The following is an 18,589-nucleotide window of genomic DNA, read 5'->3' on the forward strand; positions in this document are numbered from 1 at the left end:
TTTCCCCCACCGGTTCTATTTCTTCATCCGGTTCCGATTCTTCTTCCGGTTCCGACTCTTCTTCCGGTTCCTCTTCGGGAACTTGTGAATCAGTCCACAAATCATTCCAATTTACATTTGACTCTTCATTATTATTAGGTGAGTCAATGGGACTTGTTCTAGAGGTAGACATCTATCACATAATATCAAACACGTTAAGAGATTAATATATCACATAATATTCATATGTTAAAAACTAAATATATACACTCCAACCATAATCGTTCATCGCTCTGATACCAACTGAAATGTCCCGTTCTTATTGATTAAAAACGTTTCATATTAATTGATTTCGTTGCGAGGTTTTGACCTCTATATGAGACGTTTTTCAAAGACTGCATTCATTTTTAAAACAAACCATAACCTTTATTTCATAAATAAAGGTTTAAAAAGCTTTACGTAGATTATCAAATAATGATAATCTAAAATATCCTGTTTACACACGACCATTACATAATGGTTTACAATACAATTATGTTACATCGAAATCAGTTTCTTGAATGCAGTTTTTACACAATATCATACAAACATGGACTCCAAATCTTGTCCTTATTTTAGTATGCAACAGCGGAAGCTCTTAATATTCACCTGAGAATAAACATGCTTTAAACGTCAACAAAAATGTTGGTGAGTTATAGGTTTAACCTATATATATCAAATCGTAACAATAGACCACAAGATTTCATATTTCAATACACATCCCATACATAGAGATAAAAATCATTCATATGGTGAACACCTGGTAACCGACATTAACAAAATGCATATATAAGAATATCCCCATCATTCCGGGACACCCTTCGGATATGATATAAATTTCGAAGTACTAAAGCATCCGGTACTTTGGATGGGGTTTGTTAGGCCCAATAGATCTATCTTTAGAATTCGCGTCAATTAGGGTGTCTGTTCCCTAATTCTTAGATTACCAGACTTAATAAAAAGGGGCATATTCGATTTCGATAATTTAACCATAGAATGTAGTTTCACGTACTTGTGTCTATTTTGTAAATCATTTATAAAACCTGCATGTATTCTCATCCCAAAAATATTAGATTTTAAAAGTGGGACTATAACTCACTTTCACAGATTTTTACTTCGTCGGGAAGTAAGACTTGGCCACTGTTGATTCACGAACCTATAACAATATATACATATATATTAAAGTATGTTCAAAATATATTTACAACACTTTTAATATATTTTGATGTTTTAAGTTTATTAAGTCAGCTGTCCTCGTTAGTAACCTATAACTAGTTGTCCACAGTTAGATGTACAGAAATAAATCGATAAATATTATCTTGAATCAATCCACGACCCAGTGTATACGTATCTCAGTATTGATCACAACTCAAACTATATATATTTTGGAATCAACCTCAACCCTGTATAGCTAACTCCAACATTCACATATAGAGTGTCTATGGTTGTTCCGAAATATATATAGATGTGTCGACATGATAGGTCGAAACATTGTATACGTGTCTATGGTATCTCAAGATTACATAATATACAATACAAGTTGATTAAGTTATGGTTGGAATAGATTTGTTACCAATTTTCACGTAGCTAAAATGAGAAAAATTATCCAATCTTGTTTTACCCATTACTTCTTCATTTTAAATCCGTTTTGAGTGAATCAAATTGCTATGATTTCATATTGAACTCTATTTTATGAATCTAAACAGAAAAAGTATAGGTTTATAGTCGGAAAAATAAGTTACAAGTCGTTTTTGTAAAGGTAGTCATTTCAGTCGAAAGAACGACGTCTAGATGACCATTTTAGAAAACATACTTCCACTTTGAGTTTAACCATAATTTTTGGATATAGTTTCATGTTCATAATAAAAATCATTTTCTCAGAATAACAACTTTTAAATCAAAGTTTATCATAGTTTTTAATTAACTAACCCAAAACAGCCCGCGGTGTTACTACGACGGCGTAAATCCGGTTTTACGGTGTTTTTCGTGTTTCCAGGTTTTAAATCATTAAGTTAGCATATCATATAGATATAGAACATGTGTTTAGTTGATTTTAAAAGTCAAGTTAGAAGGATTAACTTTTGTTTGCGAACAAGTTTAGAATTAACTAAACTATGTTCTAGTGATTACAAGTTTAAACCTTCGAATAAGATAGCTTTATATGTATGAATCGAATGATGTTATGAACATCATTACTACCTTAATTTCCTTAGATAAACCTACTGGAAAAGAGAAAAATGGATCTAGCTTCAATGGATCCTTGGATGGCTCGAAGTTCTTGAAGCAGAATCATGACACGAAAACAAGTTCAAGTAAGATCATCACTTGAAATAAGATTGTTATAGTTATAGAAATTGAACCAAAGTTTGAATATGATTATTACCTTGTATTAGAATGATAACCTACTGTAAGAAACAAAGATTTCTTGAGGTTGGATGATCACCTTACAAGATTGGAAGTGAGCTAGCAAACTTGAAAGTATTCTTGATTTTATGAAACTAGAACTTTTGGAATTTATGAAGAACACTTAGAACTTGAAGATAGAACTTGAGAGAGATCAATTAGATGAAGAAAATTGAAGAATGAAAGTGTTTGTAGGTGTTTTTGGTCGTTGGTGTATGGATTAGATATAAAGGATATGTAATTTTGTTTTCATGTAAATAAGTCATGAATGATTACTCATATTTTTGTAATTTTATGAGATATTTCATGCTAGTTGCCAAATGATGGTTCCCACATGTGTTAGGTGACTCACATGGGCTGCTAAGAGCTGATCATTGGAGTGTATATACCAATAGTACATACATCTAAAAGCTGTGTATTGTACGAGTACGAATACGGGTGCATACGAGTAGAATTGTTGATGAAACTGAACGAGGATGTAATTGTAAGCATTTTTGTTAAGTAGAAGTATTTTGATAAGTGTATTGAAGTATTTTGATAAGTGTATTGGTCGTATGAATCCATGATCCAGTAATTCTTTTAACTGACTCTGAAGTTCTTTTAACTCAGACGGTGCAAGTCTATATGGAGCACGAGCCACTGGTGCAGCTCCTGGTACTAAATCTATTTGAAATTCTACAGATCTAAATGGAGGTAATCCCGGCAACTTTTCCGGAAAGACTTCAGGAAAATCTCTTGCCACAGGCACGTCATTGATGCTCTTCACTTTTTCCTTTGTTTCGACTTTATTAACATGTGCTAAGATAGCATAGCACCCTTTCTTCAAGCACTTTTGAGCTTTCAAATAACTAATGAGTTTTAGCTTTGAGTTACCCTTCTCTCCATAAATCATTACTGGCGTTTTATCCTTACGAGGAATGCGAATTGCCTTCTTGGCGCACACAACTTCAGCTCCTATTTTGGACATCCAGTCCATGCCGACTATTACATCAAAACTTCCTAATTCTACGGGTATCAAGTCAATTTTAAACGTTTCTCCGGCTAAATTTATTTTACAATCACGGCAAATTTTATCGGCTTTAATTAGTTTACCATTAGCTAACTCAATCATGTACTTAGCATCGAGAGGTAATGATGAACAATTCAATTTAGCGTGAAAGTCTCTACACACGTAACTTCTATCAGCACCAGTATCAAATATAATAGATGCGGATAAGTTATTAATGGTAAACGTACCCGTAACAAGCTCCGGGTCTTCACATGCCTCTTTAGCATTAATAACAAATGCTCTTCCACGTGCAGGTCCGATATTCTTCTCTGGATTCGGGCACTGGCTCTTATAGTGGCCTTGTTTTCCACACCCAAAACAAGTAATGGTAGCCAAAGCAGTTCTATTTGCGTTGGTGGCAGGAGTCTTGGCACCATTTGTATTCGTAACGAGAGCCCTACAATCTTCAGCAAGATGACCCTGTCGATTACATTTGTTGCATACCACACTACAGTAACCAAAGTGATGTTTGTGACATCGGTTGCATAAAGGACTTTGTCCTTTGTAACCAAAACCTGAACCACTACCCGCACCTTTTGGGGTTTCTTGTTTCTTAAAAGTTTGTTGTTGATTACCTCGATCATAGCTTCCATTCCACTTTCTCTTGTTACCTGATACCTTCACATCAGTATTGAATGCTTTCTTATCCAAAATGACCTGATCCATTAGCTCGTTTGCCATGGTTATAGCTTCATGAATTGTCTTAGGTTTCGATGCTGTAACATTTGCCTTGACCTTTTTGGGCAAACCATCTTTGTACATTTCAATCTTCCGTTCTTCGGTTGGAACCAATTCAGGACATAGCAAAACTAATTCCATGAATCGCTGATTGTAGTTGGTGATTTCAGTACCAATAACCTTCAGACTTCGTAACTCATCTTCCAACTTCCTAACCTCGTTCCTTGGACAATATTCATTGATTAACATTGTTTTGAATTCTTCCCACGGAGTATCATAAGCTACATCTCCTCCTACAGCCTTCACATAATTTTTCCACCACGTGATTGCACTATCTTGTAAAGTGCACGATGCGTATTTGGTCATGTCCTTTTCAACACAACCACTGATTTTGAACACAGTTTCCATCTTTTCTATCCACCGGGTTAAACCGATCGGTCCTTCTGTTCCACTGAATGATGAGGGCTTGCAAGCTTGAAAAGTTTTGTAAGTGCACCCCACACGAGGATTTGGGTTAACTGCAGCACCTCTTGCAGCCTCGACCCATAACATTCTGTCGTTCACTCGCTGATTGATGAGTTCCTGGATTTCTTGTTCCGTCATTCGGTTCAATCGCGCCATATTCTTCTATAAGAATGAAAAGAAAATAATTATTCACATGGAATATTATAGATGTAGTGTATATTTACAGTACATTATAGCTTATTAATAATATGAACCAGGTATTATTATAAAAGCCTTTTCTTCTTATTAGCGTTTTATAATTATATCTAGGGTAGTACCTACCCGTTAATGTTCATACTTAATAGCTTAGTACCGAACCAATTACTACAATCTAAATAATACTTAACCATGGAAAATTATTGCATTTCACACTTCACTATTTTACATATGCTTATCTTACATCGAACATTAAGCAAACCACACTAATAATATTATACAAAACATTATATGATCCCATGGTTTAATACGGCAGCGTATCGTTTGGTCTATTTTCTAGGACGTTTAGGTTCAAAGAATCGCTTAACGCTTATCCTGGCTGTATGCCTATATTTTGGCTGTGGGACTGAAGAACTGGATGCCGGGATAGAACGAATAGGAATAGCGGGAATAGGGGTGGTAGTGTCTAGTGGAGTTGGTGCCACATCATTCTCACTAAACTCGGGATTTGAATTTTCTAATTCATTAGCCTTTCGTTTCTTTCCTAGTTCGAACTCGTCTTTTGTAATTTCCTGTATTTCTTCCTCGGGTTCACTTTCCTCCTCGGGTTCACTTTCCTCCTCGGGTTCACTTTCCGGGTTCTCTATAGTTGGTTCATCCGGAATTTGTGAGTCTTCCCCAAAGATATCATTTTCGTCATCGGATAGGTTAATGACTGGAACACCATCTGAAGATTCTGGTTCGGAGTCGCTGAATGTGATAACAAGTTTTGAGCCCGACATCTATCATACAACAACTAACCCATTAGTACTACATAATATTTACATATAAATTTTAACCAACAATGATAAGCAATGGTTTTTAAATCAGACCCGGTCAAAGTCCAGACTTACTAATGTATCCTAACGACTTATCGGTTAGACACACTAATGCAAACCTGGTTCGCTAAGACCACCGCTCTGATACCACATGTCATAACCCGTCCTTAACCATAAGAACGTGTTAAATAACGTATGATTTCATTGCGAGGTATTGACCTCTATATGCGACATTTTTAAAAGAAAAACTGCATATATTATACATTACAAACCATGATTCTTATTTTTGTTACAAGCTTTGGACAACATAAAAATGATTATCGTTTAGCGATAATCTTCGACTTACAAACTTTACATATAATGATAACAACACGGTTTCTAGCATATTTTACAACACAGATCCTCGGGTATGCAGTTTTATTTTTGACACAAATATGCGTACGCAAGATCCTGCTCAAATTCAACATAATGCAGCGGAAACTTCTAATTATCACCTGAGAATAAACATGTTTAAAACGTCAACATAAAGTTGGTGAGATATAGGTTTAGTGCCGGCAGCAATATATATATAGACCACAAGATTTCATATATAAACAGTTTAATAAAAATATTCTAAGTGGTTGAGCACTTGGTAACCATACTTAACATTTAATCACGTCGCATATTCCCTTTATTATGAAATCTTACTACACCGTACCAAGTGTAGTCACGAAACGAAGTACTGTGCAACCGTTGAATACTGGTCGTCCAGCCCGGTTGGGGTTGTCAGGCCCGATAGATCTATCAACAGGATTCGCGTTTACAATACCGCTGTAAATATTAGTTACCAAGCTACAGGGAAGTATGCCAGTGGTACAACTCAACGTAGAATATATTTTTCAGTTACTTGTGTCCATAACGTAAAACATAAAATACATGTATTCTCATCCCGAAATACTTAGAGTTTAAAAATGGGACTATATACTCACTTTCGTCTTGAAGATATGTAATTTCGACTTGGTCTCCGATTGATATCACGAACCTATCCATATATAGTTTATCAATATATTTCTATTTTAAACAATCGTCACATATATATACTTTTTATACTTTTAATAGTTTTAATAATTTCTTAGTCCGTAGTTAGCAGTCCGATGTTAGTAATTCAATTTTAATGGTTCATTTTTAGGTGTTTAATAAACCCCCAATGAAATAAATAAAAACCCCCATCGTATATGTATTGGTCGAGATTAATCTTGACCCATGGTACCGGTGTTGTCAAATGACGTGTTGCGTACATAAAGTACCGGTGTTGTCAAATGACGTGTTGCGTACAATCATGAGATCTTATGATTAATCTTCTCATATTGTTTACGGGTGATCCTGAACCATATAAAATTAAATTATGAGTACATATATATAAAATATCATGTTATTTTAAAAAGATGTGATTTATTTAATTTTCTCCAATTATTTTCGTAGCCAAACTAGTCTTAGATATCCGATCTCGTTTTGGTCATAGTTTCTTCGTTACAACTCCGTTTTCGTTGATTCAACTTGCCACTTCCTTGGATCGAGTCCCTCTTTAAGACTATAAACTGTAAATACCTTAGTTTGTATTCGAAATCACAGGTCATAGGTCAAACTTTAGTGAAACTTATGAAGTTAATCATTTTCCATCATGTAAACAACCTTAAATGATTATTTTTCTAAAAAAACTTATACTTTGAGTTAAATCATGAAATTTTTATGTGTTATCATATTCATAGTAAAAATCATTTTTCCAGAAAATAAACCTCCAATTCAAAGTTTAAGATGGTTTTTAATTATCCAACCCAAAACAGCCCCCGGTTGCACCCCGACGTCATAAAAACAGTTTTTAAGGTGTTCTTTGAAAAACCAAGTTATACCTTGTTAAATTAGCATATTTTTAAGTTATATTACAGGTCTTGAAGTATTTTAAAAGTTAAGTTAGAAGGATCTATTTAGTTTGCAAACAAGTTTGAAATCATTCAAACTATGTTCTAGTTTATAAACTCTTATATATATAGCTATAAATATATGAATTGAAAAAGAGTTGAAGTAGAGTTTTTACCTCAAGTTTAAAATGTAAAGTTGCTGGAAAGAAGTAGTAAAATAAAAGTTGAGAGAGTTCTTGCAAGTGTGTGTGAAAATTGGAAGTAAAATTTGGAAAATGAATGTGTAAAAATGAGTTAGAAATGGTGCTTATTTATAGGCTTGAAAATTTGGTTTTTAGTGAAAATATCTACGATAAGTTAAAATTTATTATGTCATGAATGACATATTATTCCAATAATTGAAGATTTCTATTGGTATATACCAATAGTAAATACTTCTAGAAGCTGTGTATAGTACCCTAGATATACGTATAGGATTATTGAGGAAACGGAACGAGAATTCAAATATAACTATCTTTTGTAAATATACTTATATTGTTTTATGTATAAAAGCCCTTTAAAAATGATTAAATACATTACTTATACGATATATGTATAAACATTATAAATCATCAGTATTTATGTCAAATAACGTTACGTATGGTTATTGTTTTGAAAACTTAAGTTAGTAGTTTCAAAATATACTTATGACTTTTTGTTATTAATACAAAATGAGATATTAAAACATCCTTAGATCATGTTAAATATGTATGTATAATTATCATATATTGTATAGTTCGTGATATCATCGGTCAAACTAGACGGTCAAACGTTGTGTAAAACTCTTTTCAAAAACATAAGTCTCAACAATTTGGATTGCTTATCATGTTGGTAAGGTTAAATTTATGTAAATATTAATCTCATAAGTATAGAACGATCGGAAAAGTCCGGGTCATTACAGTACCTACCCGTTAAATAAATTTCGTCCCGAAATTTTAAAATTGTACCTATTTTGCGTCATCGGGAAACAAGTGTGGATACTTTTGTTTCATTTGATCCTCTCGTTCCCAAGTAAACTCGGGACCCCTTCGAGCATTCCAACGAACCTTAACGATCGGTATGTTGCTCTGCTTGAGCCGTTTAACTTCACGATCCATGATTTCGATTGGTTCTTCGATGAATTGTAGTTTCTCGTCGACATGGATTTCTTCAAGAGGAATGGTGAGGTCTTCCTTTGCAAGACACTTCTTAAGGTTTGAGACGTGAAAGGTATTATGTACTCCGGCGAGTTGTTGCGGTAACTCGAGTCGATAAGCTACCGGTCCAATGCGTTCGATGATCTTGAACGGGCCTACATATCTTGGGTTCAGTTTACCCCTTTTTCCGAAGCGTATTACACCTTTCCACGGTGACACCTTTAACATAACCATGTCACCGATCTGAAACTCTAATGGTTTCCTTCGAACATCGGCGTAGCTCTTTTGGCGACTACGGGCTGTTTTCAATCTCTCCTTGATTTGTACTATCTTTTCAGTAGTTTCATGTATGATCTCGGGACCAGTTAATTGTCGATCTCCTACTTCATTCCAACAGATAGGAGATCTACACTTCCTCCCATACAGTGCTTCAAATGGCGCAGCTTTAATGCTCGCATGATAACTATTATTATACGAGAATTCTGCTAACGGTAAATACTTATCCCATCTGTTTCCAAAATCGATCACACATGCCCTGAGCATGTCTTCAAGAGTCTGAATCGTTCTTTCACTCTGCCCGTCGGTTTGCGGATGATACGCGGTGCTCATATCCAAATGAGTTCCTAGGGCCTCCTGTAGTGATTGCCAGAACTTTGAGGTAAATCTACTATCACGATCAGATATAATGGAAATAGGTATTCCATGCCTTGAAACAATTTCCTTTATATACAATCGTAATAGTTTCTCCATTCTATCCGTTTCCTTTATAGGCAAGAAATGTGCAGACTTGGTGAGACGATCAACAATCACCCAAATGGTGTCGTATCCCCAGGCAGTCTTTGGTAACTTCGTGATGAAATCCATGGTAATACCATCCCATTTCCATTCTGGGATTTCTGGTTGTTGAAGTAACCCTGACGGCTTTTGGTGTTCAGCTTTGACTTTGGAACAAGTTAAACATTCCCCAACATATGTTGCAACGTCTGTCTTTAAATTAGGCCACCAATAATGTGTCTTAAGATCTTGGTACATCTTTCCAACTCCAGGATGTATCGAGTATCTTGTCTTATGTGCCTCATTTAATATCAACTTCCTTAATCCACCCAACTTCGGTACCCAAATACGATTTGCAAAATATCGAATTCCATCTTCCCGCATAACGAGTTGCTTCTCATACTTCTTCATTATTTCATTTCCTATATTTTCTTTAGTAAGTGCTTCTCGTTGAACTTCTTTGATTTGTGAGTTGAGATTCATGCGAATTTTTATGTTCATCGCTCGAACTCGAATTGGTTCTCGTTCCTTTCTGCTTAAAGCATCGGCCACCACGTTCGCCTTCCCGGGATGATAACGAATTTCACAATCATAGTCGTTTATTAACTCGACCCACCTACGTTGCCTCATGTTCAATTGTTTCTGATCAAAAATATGTTGAAGGCTTTTATGATCAGTAAACACAGTGAATTTAACCCCATACAAATAGTGTCTCCACATCTTCAGTGCAAACACAACTGCTCCCAATTCTAGATCATGCGTCGTATAATTCCGCTCGTGAATCTTCAATTGTCGGGATGCGTATGCAATAACTTTCTTCCGTTGCATAAGAACGCAACCAAAACCTTGTCGCGAAGCGTCACAATATATTTCAAAATCATCGTTCCCTTCTGGTAACGATAATATAGGCGCCGTAGTTAACTTCTTCTTTAGTAATTGAAATGCACTCTCCTGCTCAGAAGTCCATTCATATTTCTTCCCTTTTTGTGTTAACGCTGTCAACGGCTTAGCTATTCGGGAAAAATCTTGAATAAACCTTCTATAATAACCGGCTAAACCCAAAAATTGGCGTATCTGCATTGGTGTCTTAGGAGTCTCCCATTTTTCAATGGCTTCAGTTTTTGCTGGATCAACCTGAATTCCTTTGCTACTAACAACGTGGCCAAGAAATTGAACTTCTTTCAACCAAAAAGCACACTTAGAAAATTTAGCATATAGTTGTTCTTTTCTCAACAACTCTAATATCAACCTTAAATGCTCTTCATGCTCTTGCTCACTCTTGGAATAGATAAGAATATCATCAATGAAAATGATAACAAACTTATCTAAATACGGACTACAAACTCGATTCATGAGGTCCATGAATACAGCTGGCGCATTCGTCAATCCAAACGGCATAACCAAAAATTCGTAATGACCATAACGTGTCCGAAAAGCAGTTTTCGGTATATCTTCTTCTTTGACACGTAATTGATGATAGCCCGACCTTAATTCAATTTTTGAGTACACACGTGATCCTTGGAGTTGATCAAATAAGTCGTCAATTCTCGGTAGTGGATACCGATTCTTGATAGTTAACTTATTTAATTCACGATAATCTATACACATCCTAAAAGATCCATCTTTCTTTTTAACAAATAGAATCGGAGCTCCCCACGGTGAAGTACTTGGTCGTATGAATCCATGATCCAGTAATTCTTTTAACTGACTCTGAAGTTCTTTTAACTCGGACGGTGCAAGTCTATATGGAGCACGAGCCACTGGTGCAGCTCCTGGTACTAAATCTATTTGAAATTCTACAGATCTAAATGGAGGTAATCCCGGCAACTTTTTCGGAAAGACTTCAGGAAAATCTCTTGCCACAGGCACGTCATTGATGCTCTTCACTTTTTCCTTTGTTTCGACTTTATTAACATGTGCTAAGATAGCATAGCACCCTTTCTTCAAGCACTTTTGAGCTTTCAAATAACTAATGAGTTTTAGCTTTGAGTTACCCTTCTCTCCATAAATCATTACTGGCGTTTTATCCTTACGAGGAATGCGAATTGCCTTCTTGGCGCACACAACTTCAGCTCCTATTTTGGACATCCAGTCCATGCCGACTATTACATCAAAACTTCCTAATTCTACGGGTATCAAGTCAATTTTAAACGTTTCTCCGGCTAAATTTATTTTACAATCACGGCAAATTTTATCGGCTTTAATTAGTTTACCATTAGCTAACTCAATCATGTACTTAGCATCGAGAGGTAATGATGAACAATTCAATTTAGCGTGAAAGTCTCTACACACGTAACTTCTATCAGCACCAGTATCAAATATAATAGATGCGGATAAGTTATTAATGGTAAACGTACCCGTAACAAGCTCCGGGTCTTCACATGCCTCTTTAGCATTAATAACAAATGCTCTTCCACGTGCAGGTCCGATATTCTTCTCTGGATTCGGGCACTGGCTCTTATAGTGGCCTTGTTTTCCACACCCAAAACAAGTAATGGTAGCCAAAGCAGTTCTATTTGCGTTGGTGGCAGGAGTCTTGGCACCATTTGTATTCGTAATGAGAGCCCTACAATCTTCAGCAAGATGACCCTGTCGATTACATTTGTTGCATACCACACTACAGTAACCAAAGTGATGTTTGTGACATCGGTTGCATAAAGGACTTTGTCCTTTGTAACCAAAACCTGAACCACTACCCGCACCTTTTGGGGTTTCTTGTTTCTTAAAAGTTTGTTGTTGATTACCTCGATCATAGCTTCCATTCCACTTTCTCTTGTTACCTGATACCTTCACATCAGTATTGAATGCTTTCTTATCCAAAATGACCTGATCCATTAGCTCGTTTGCCATGGTTATAGCTTCATGAATTGTCTTAGGTTTCGATGCTGTAACATTTGCCTTGACCTTTTTGGGCAAACCATCTTTGTACATTTCAATCTTCCGTTCTTCGGTTGGAACCAATTCAGGACATAGCAAAACTAATTCCATGAATCGCTGATTGTAGTTGGTGATTTCAGTACCAATAACCTTCAGACTTCGTAACTCATCTTCCAACTTCCTAACCTCGTTCCTTGGACAATATTCATTGATTAACATTGTTTTGAATTCTTCCCACGGAGTATCATAAGCTACATCTCCTCCTACAGCCTTCACATAATTTTTCCACCACGTGAGTGCACTATCTTGTAAAGTGCACGATGCGTATTTGGTCATGTCCTTTTCAACACAACCACTGATTTTGAACACAGTTTCCATCTTTTCTATCCACCGGGTTAAACCGATCGGTCCTTCTGTTCCACTGAATGATGAGGGCTTGCAAGCTTGAAAAGTTTTGTAAGTGCACCCCACACGAGGATTTGGGTTAACTGCAGCACCTCTTGCAGCCTCGACCCATAACATTCTGTCGTTCACTCGCTGATTGATGAGTTCCTGGATTTCTTGTTCCGTCATTCGGTTCAATCGCGCCATATTCTTCTATAAGAATGAAAAGAAAATAATTATTCACATGGAATATTATAGATGTAGTGTATATTTACAGTACATTATAGCTTATTAATAATATGAACCAGGTATTATTATAAAAGCCTTTTCTTCTTATTAGCGTTTTATAATTATATCTAGGGTAGTACCTACCCGTTAATGTTCATACTTAATAGCTTAGTACCGAACCAATTACTACAATCTAAATAATACTTAACCATGGAAAATTATTGCATTTCACACTTCACTATTTTACATATGCTTATCTTACATCGAACATTAAGCAAACCACACTAATAATATTATACAAAACATTATATGATCCCATGGTTTAATACGGCAGCGTATCGTTTGGTCTATTTTCTAGGACGTTTAGGTTCAAAGAATCGCTTAACGCTTATCCTGGCTGTATGCCTATATTTTGGCTGTGGGACTGAAGAACTGGATGCCGGGATAGAACGAATAGGAATAGCGGGAATAGGGGTGGTAGTGTCTAGTGGAGTTGGTGCCACATCATTCTCACTAAACTCGGGATTTGAATTTTCTAATTCATTAGCCTTTCGTTTCTTTCCTAGTTCGAACTCGTCTTTTGTAATTTCCTGTATTTCTTCCTCGGGTTCACTTTCCTCCTCGGGTTCACTTTCCTCCTCGGGTTCACTTTCCGGGTTCTCTATAGTTGGTTCATCCGGAATTTGTGAGTCTTCCCCAAAGATATCATTTTCGTCATCGGATAGGTTAATGACTGGAACACCATCTGAAGATTCTGGTTCGGAGTCGCTGAATGGGATAACAAGTTGTGAGCCCGACATCTATCATACAACAACTAACCCATTAGTACTACATAATATTTACATATAAATTTTAACCAACAATGATAAGCAATGGTTTTTAAATCAGACCCGGTCAAAGTCCAGACTTACTAATGTATCCTAACGACTTATCGGTTAGACACACTAATGCAAACCTGGTTCGCTAAGACCACCGCTCTGATACCACATGTCATAACCCGTCCTTAACCATAAGAACGTGTTAAATAACGTATGATTTCATTGCGAGGTATTGACCTCTATATGCGACATTTTTAAAAGAAAAACTGCATATATTATACATTACAAACCATGATTCTTATTTTTGTTACAAGCTTTGGACAACATAAAAATGATTATCGTTTAGCGATAATCTTCGACTTACAAACTTTACATATAATGATAACAACACGGTTTCTAGCATATTTTACAACACAGATCCTCGGGTATGCAGTTTTATTTTTGACACAAATATGCGTACGCAAGATCCTGCTCAAATTCAACATAATGCAGCGGAAACTTCTAATTATCACCTGAGAATAAACATGTTTAAAACGTCAACATAAAGTTGGTGAGATATAGGTTTAGTGCCTGCAGCAATATATATATAGACCACAAGATTTCATATATAAACAGATTAATAAAAATATTCTAAGTGGTTGAGCACTTGGTAACCATACTTAACATTTAATCACGTCGCATATTCCCTTTATTATGAAATCTTACTACACCGTACCAAGTGTAGTCACGAAACGAAGTACTGTGCAACCGTTGAATACTGGTCGTCCAGTCCGGTTGGGGTTGTCAGGCCCGATAGATCTATCAACAGGATTCGCGTTTACAATACCGCTGTAAATATTAGTTACCAAGCTACAGGGAAGTATGCCAGTGGTACAACTCAACGTAGAATATATTTTTCAGTTACTTGTGTCCATAACGTAAAACATAAAATACATGTATTCTCATCCCGAAATACTTAGAGTTTAAAAATGGGACTATATACTCACTTTCGTCTTGAAGATATGTAATTTCGACTTGGTCTCCGATTGATATCACGAACCTATCCATATATAGTTTATCAATATATTTCTATTTTAAACAATCGTCACATATATATACTTTTTATACTTTTAATAGTTTTAATAATTTCTTAGTCCGTAGTTAGCAGTCCGATGTTAGTAATTCAATTTTAATGGTTCATTTTTAGGTGTTTAATAAACCCCCAATGAAATAAATAAAAACCCCCATCGTATATGTATTGGTCGAGATTAATCTTGACCCATGGTACCGGTGTTGTCAAATGACGTGTTGCGTACATAAAGTACCGGTGTTGTCAAATGACGTGTTGCGTACAATCATGAGATCTTATGATTAATCTTCTCATATTGTTTACGGGTGATCCTGAACCATATAAAATTAAATTATGAGTACATATATATAAAATATCATGTTATTTTAAAAAGATGTGATTTATTTAATTTTCTCCAATTATTTTCGTAGCCAAACTAGTCTTAGATATCCGATCTCGTTTTGGTCATAGTTTCTTCGTTACAACTCCGTTTTCGTTGATTCAACTTGCCACTTCCTTGGATCGAGTCCCTCTTTAAGACTATAAACTGTAAATACCTTAGTTTGTATTCGAAATCACAGGTCATAGGTCAAACTTTAGTGAAACTTATGAAGTTAATCATTTTCCATCATGTAAACAACCTTAAATGATTATTTTTCTAAAAAAACTTATACTTTGAGTTAAATCATGAAATTTTTATGTGTTATCATATTCATAGTAAAAATCATTTTTCCAGAAAATAAACCTCCAATTCAAAGTTTAAGATGGTTTTTAATTATCCAACCCAAAACAGCCCCCGGTTGCACCCCGACGTCATAAAAACAGTTTTTAAGGTGTTCTTTGAAAAACCAAGTTATACCTTGTTAAATTAGCATATTTTTAAGTTATATTACAGGTCTTGAAGTATTTTAAAAGTTAAGTTAGAAGGATCTATTTAGTTTGCAAACAAGTTTGAAATCATTCAAACTATGTTCTAGTTTATAAACTCTTATATATATAGCTATAAATATATGAATTGAAAAAGAGTTGAAGTAGAGTTTTTACCTCAAGTTTAAAATGTAAAGTTGCTGGAAAGAAGTAGTAAAATAAAAGTTGAGAGAGTTCTTGCAAGTGTGTGTGAAAATTGGAAGTAAAATTTGGAAAATGAATGTGTAAAAATGAGTTAGAAATGGTGCTTATTTATAGGCTTGAAAATTTGGTTTTTAGTGAAAATATCTAAGATAAGTTAAAATTTATTATGTCATGAATGACATATTATTCCAATAATTGAAGATTTCTATTGGTATATACCAATAGTAAATACTTCTAGAAGCTGTGTATAGTACCCTAGATATACGTATAGGATTATTGAGGAAACGGAACGAGAATTCAAATATAACTATCTTTTGTAAATATACTTATATTGTTTTATGTATAAAAGCCCTTTAAAAATGATTAAATACATTACTTATACGATATATGTATAAACATTATAAATCATCAGTATTTATGTCAAATAACGTTACGTATGGTTATTGTTTTGAAAACTTAAGTTAGTAGTTTCAAAATATACTTATGACTTTTTGTTATTAATACAAAATGAGATATTAAAACATCCTTAGATCATGTTAAATATGTATGTATAATTATCATATATTGTATAGTTCGTGATATCATCGGTCAAACTAGACGGTCAAACGTTGTGTAAAACTCTTTTCAAAAACATAAGTCTCAACAATTTGGATTGCTTATCATGTTGGTAAGGTTAAATTTATGTAAATATTAATCTCATAAGTATAGAACGATCGGAAAAGTCCGGGTCATTACAATCTTGTTAAATGTTGTTAACCCAATGTTTATAATATCAAATGAGATTTTAAATTATTATATTATCATGATATTATCATGTATGAATATCTCTTAATATGATATATATACATTAAATGTCTTTACAACGATAATCGTTACATATATGTCTCGTTTAAAAATCATTAAGTTAGTAGTCTTGTTTTTACATATGTAGTTCATTGTTAATATACTTTATGATATGTTTTCTTATCATAGTATCATGTTAACTATATATATATATATCCATATATATGTCATCATATAGTTTTTACAAGTTTTAACGTTCGTGAATCACCGATCAACTTGGGTGGTCAATTGTCTATATGAAACATATTTCAATTAATCAAGTCTTAACAAGTTTGATTGCTTAACATGTTGGAAACATTTAATCATGTAAATATCAATCTCAATTAATATATATAAACATGGAAAAGTTCGGGTCACTACAAATCATCTCGATCAGTTTGGAAACTCGCGTCCACGTAACCCTTTACTGCAAGTTCCTCCTCACCAGACCCGTATATAAGAAAGATATCCTTAGTCCTCCTAAGGTATTTCAATATACTTTTAACAGCAATCCAATGACTGTTTCCTGGGTTATTCTGGTATCTACTTGTCAGGCTAAGAGCGCATGACACATCCGGTCTAGTGCATATCATTGCATACATGATTGACCTAATGGCAGACGCATATGTAACTTTCTTCATTCTCTCCTGTTCATCTTTCGTGGTGGGACACTGAGATGAACTAAGGAGCGTTCCTCTTTGAATAGGTACCAAACCTTTCTTAGAGTTCTCCATCTTGAACCTTTTCAAGATCTTTTCAATGTATTCACTTTGATTCAAACCTATCAATTTCTTGGATCTATCCCTGTAGATCCCAATCCCCAAAACGTATTGTGCTTCTCCAAGATCCTTAATGGAGAAGCATTTACTTAGCCAAGTTTTAACTCCTTGCATTTCCGGAATATCATTTCCAAATAACAATATATCATCCACATGATAGTGCTCCCACTAGCTTTCTTATATACACAAGCTTCATCACCATTTTTAATGAAGCCAAATTTCTCGGCTTCCTCATTAAAACGATGATTCCACATTCTAGATGCTTGTTTCAATCCGTAGATTGACTTATTTAACTTGCATACCTTTTTAGGATATTTCGGATCAACAAAACCTTCAGGCTGAACCATTTAGACATCTTCCACAAGATATCCATTTAGGAAAGCGGTCTTGACATCCATTTGCCATATTTCATAATCATAATGAGCAGCAATGGCAAATAATATCCTAATAGACTTTAGCATTGCCACAGGTGAAAAAGTTTCATCATAGTCAACCCCTTGAGTTTGAGTGAAACCTTTTGCTACAAGTCTAGCTTTATATGTATCCAAGTTTCCATGTATGTCGGTTTTCATTTTGAAAAGCCATTTACAATCAACTAGCCTTGAGCCAGTCGGTTGTGTAACAAGTTCCCAAACTTGGTTGTCATACATGGATTGCATCTCAGCATTCATGGCTTCCTGCCATTTATCTTTATCAATCCTTGATAAAGCATCTTGGTAGTTTGTTGGTTCATCCAAATCAACCACATAGCAACCATCCATAAGAAACCCATATCTCTCAGGTGGATTACTAATCCTACCATATCTGCGAACATCTTGTATATTTTGATCATCCATTTGATCATTCTTAACATTTTCTTGTTGAGTGCTAGTGTCAACCAATTGTGTATCATCTAATTGATCTTGAACCTCCTCAAGATCTATCTTCCTTTCACTATTTCCTTCCATGAGGAACTTAGTTTCAAGGAATTCCGCCTTTCGAGCAACAAATATATTCTGCTCGGATGGATCATAGAAATAGTATCCCATATCATCCTTGGGATATCCTATAAAGATACACTTCGTGGATCAAGCATTCAACTTTTTAGGGA

The sequence above is a fragment of the Rutidosis leptorrhynchoides genome, chromosome 2 (assembly GCF_046630445.1).
Source record: "Rutidosis leptorrhynchoides isolate AG116_Rl617_1_P2 chromosome 2, CSIRO_AGI_Rlap_v1, whole genome shotgun sequence".
Lineage (NCBI taxonomy): Eukaryota > Viridiplantae > Streptophyta > Magnoliopsida > Asterales > Asteraceae > Rutidosis > Rutidosis leptorrhynchoides.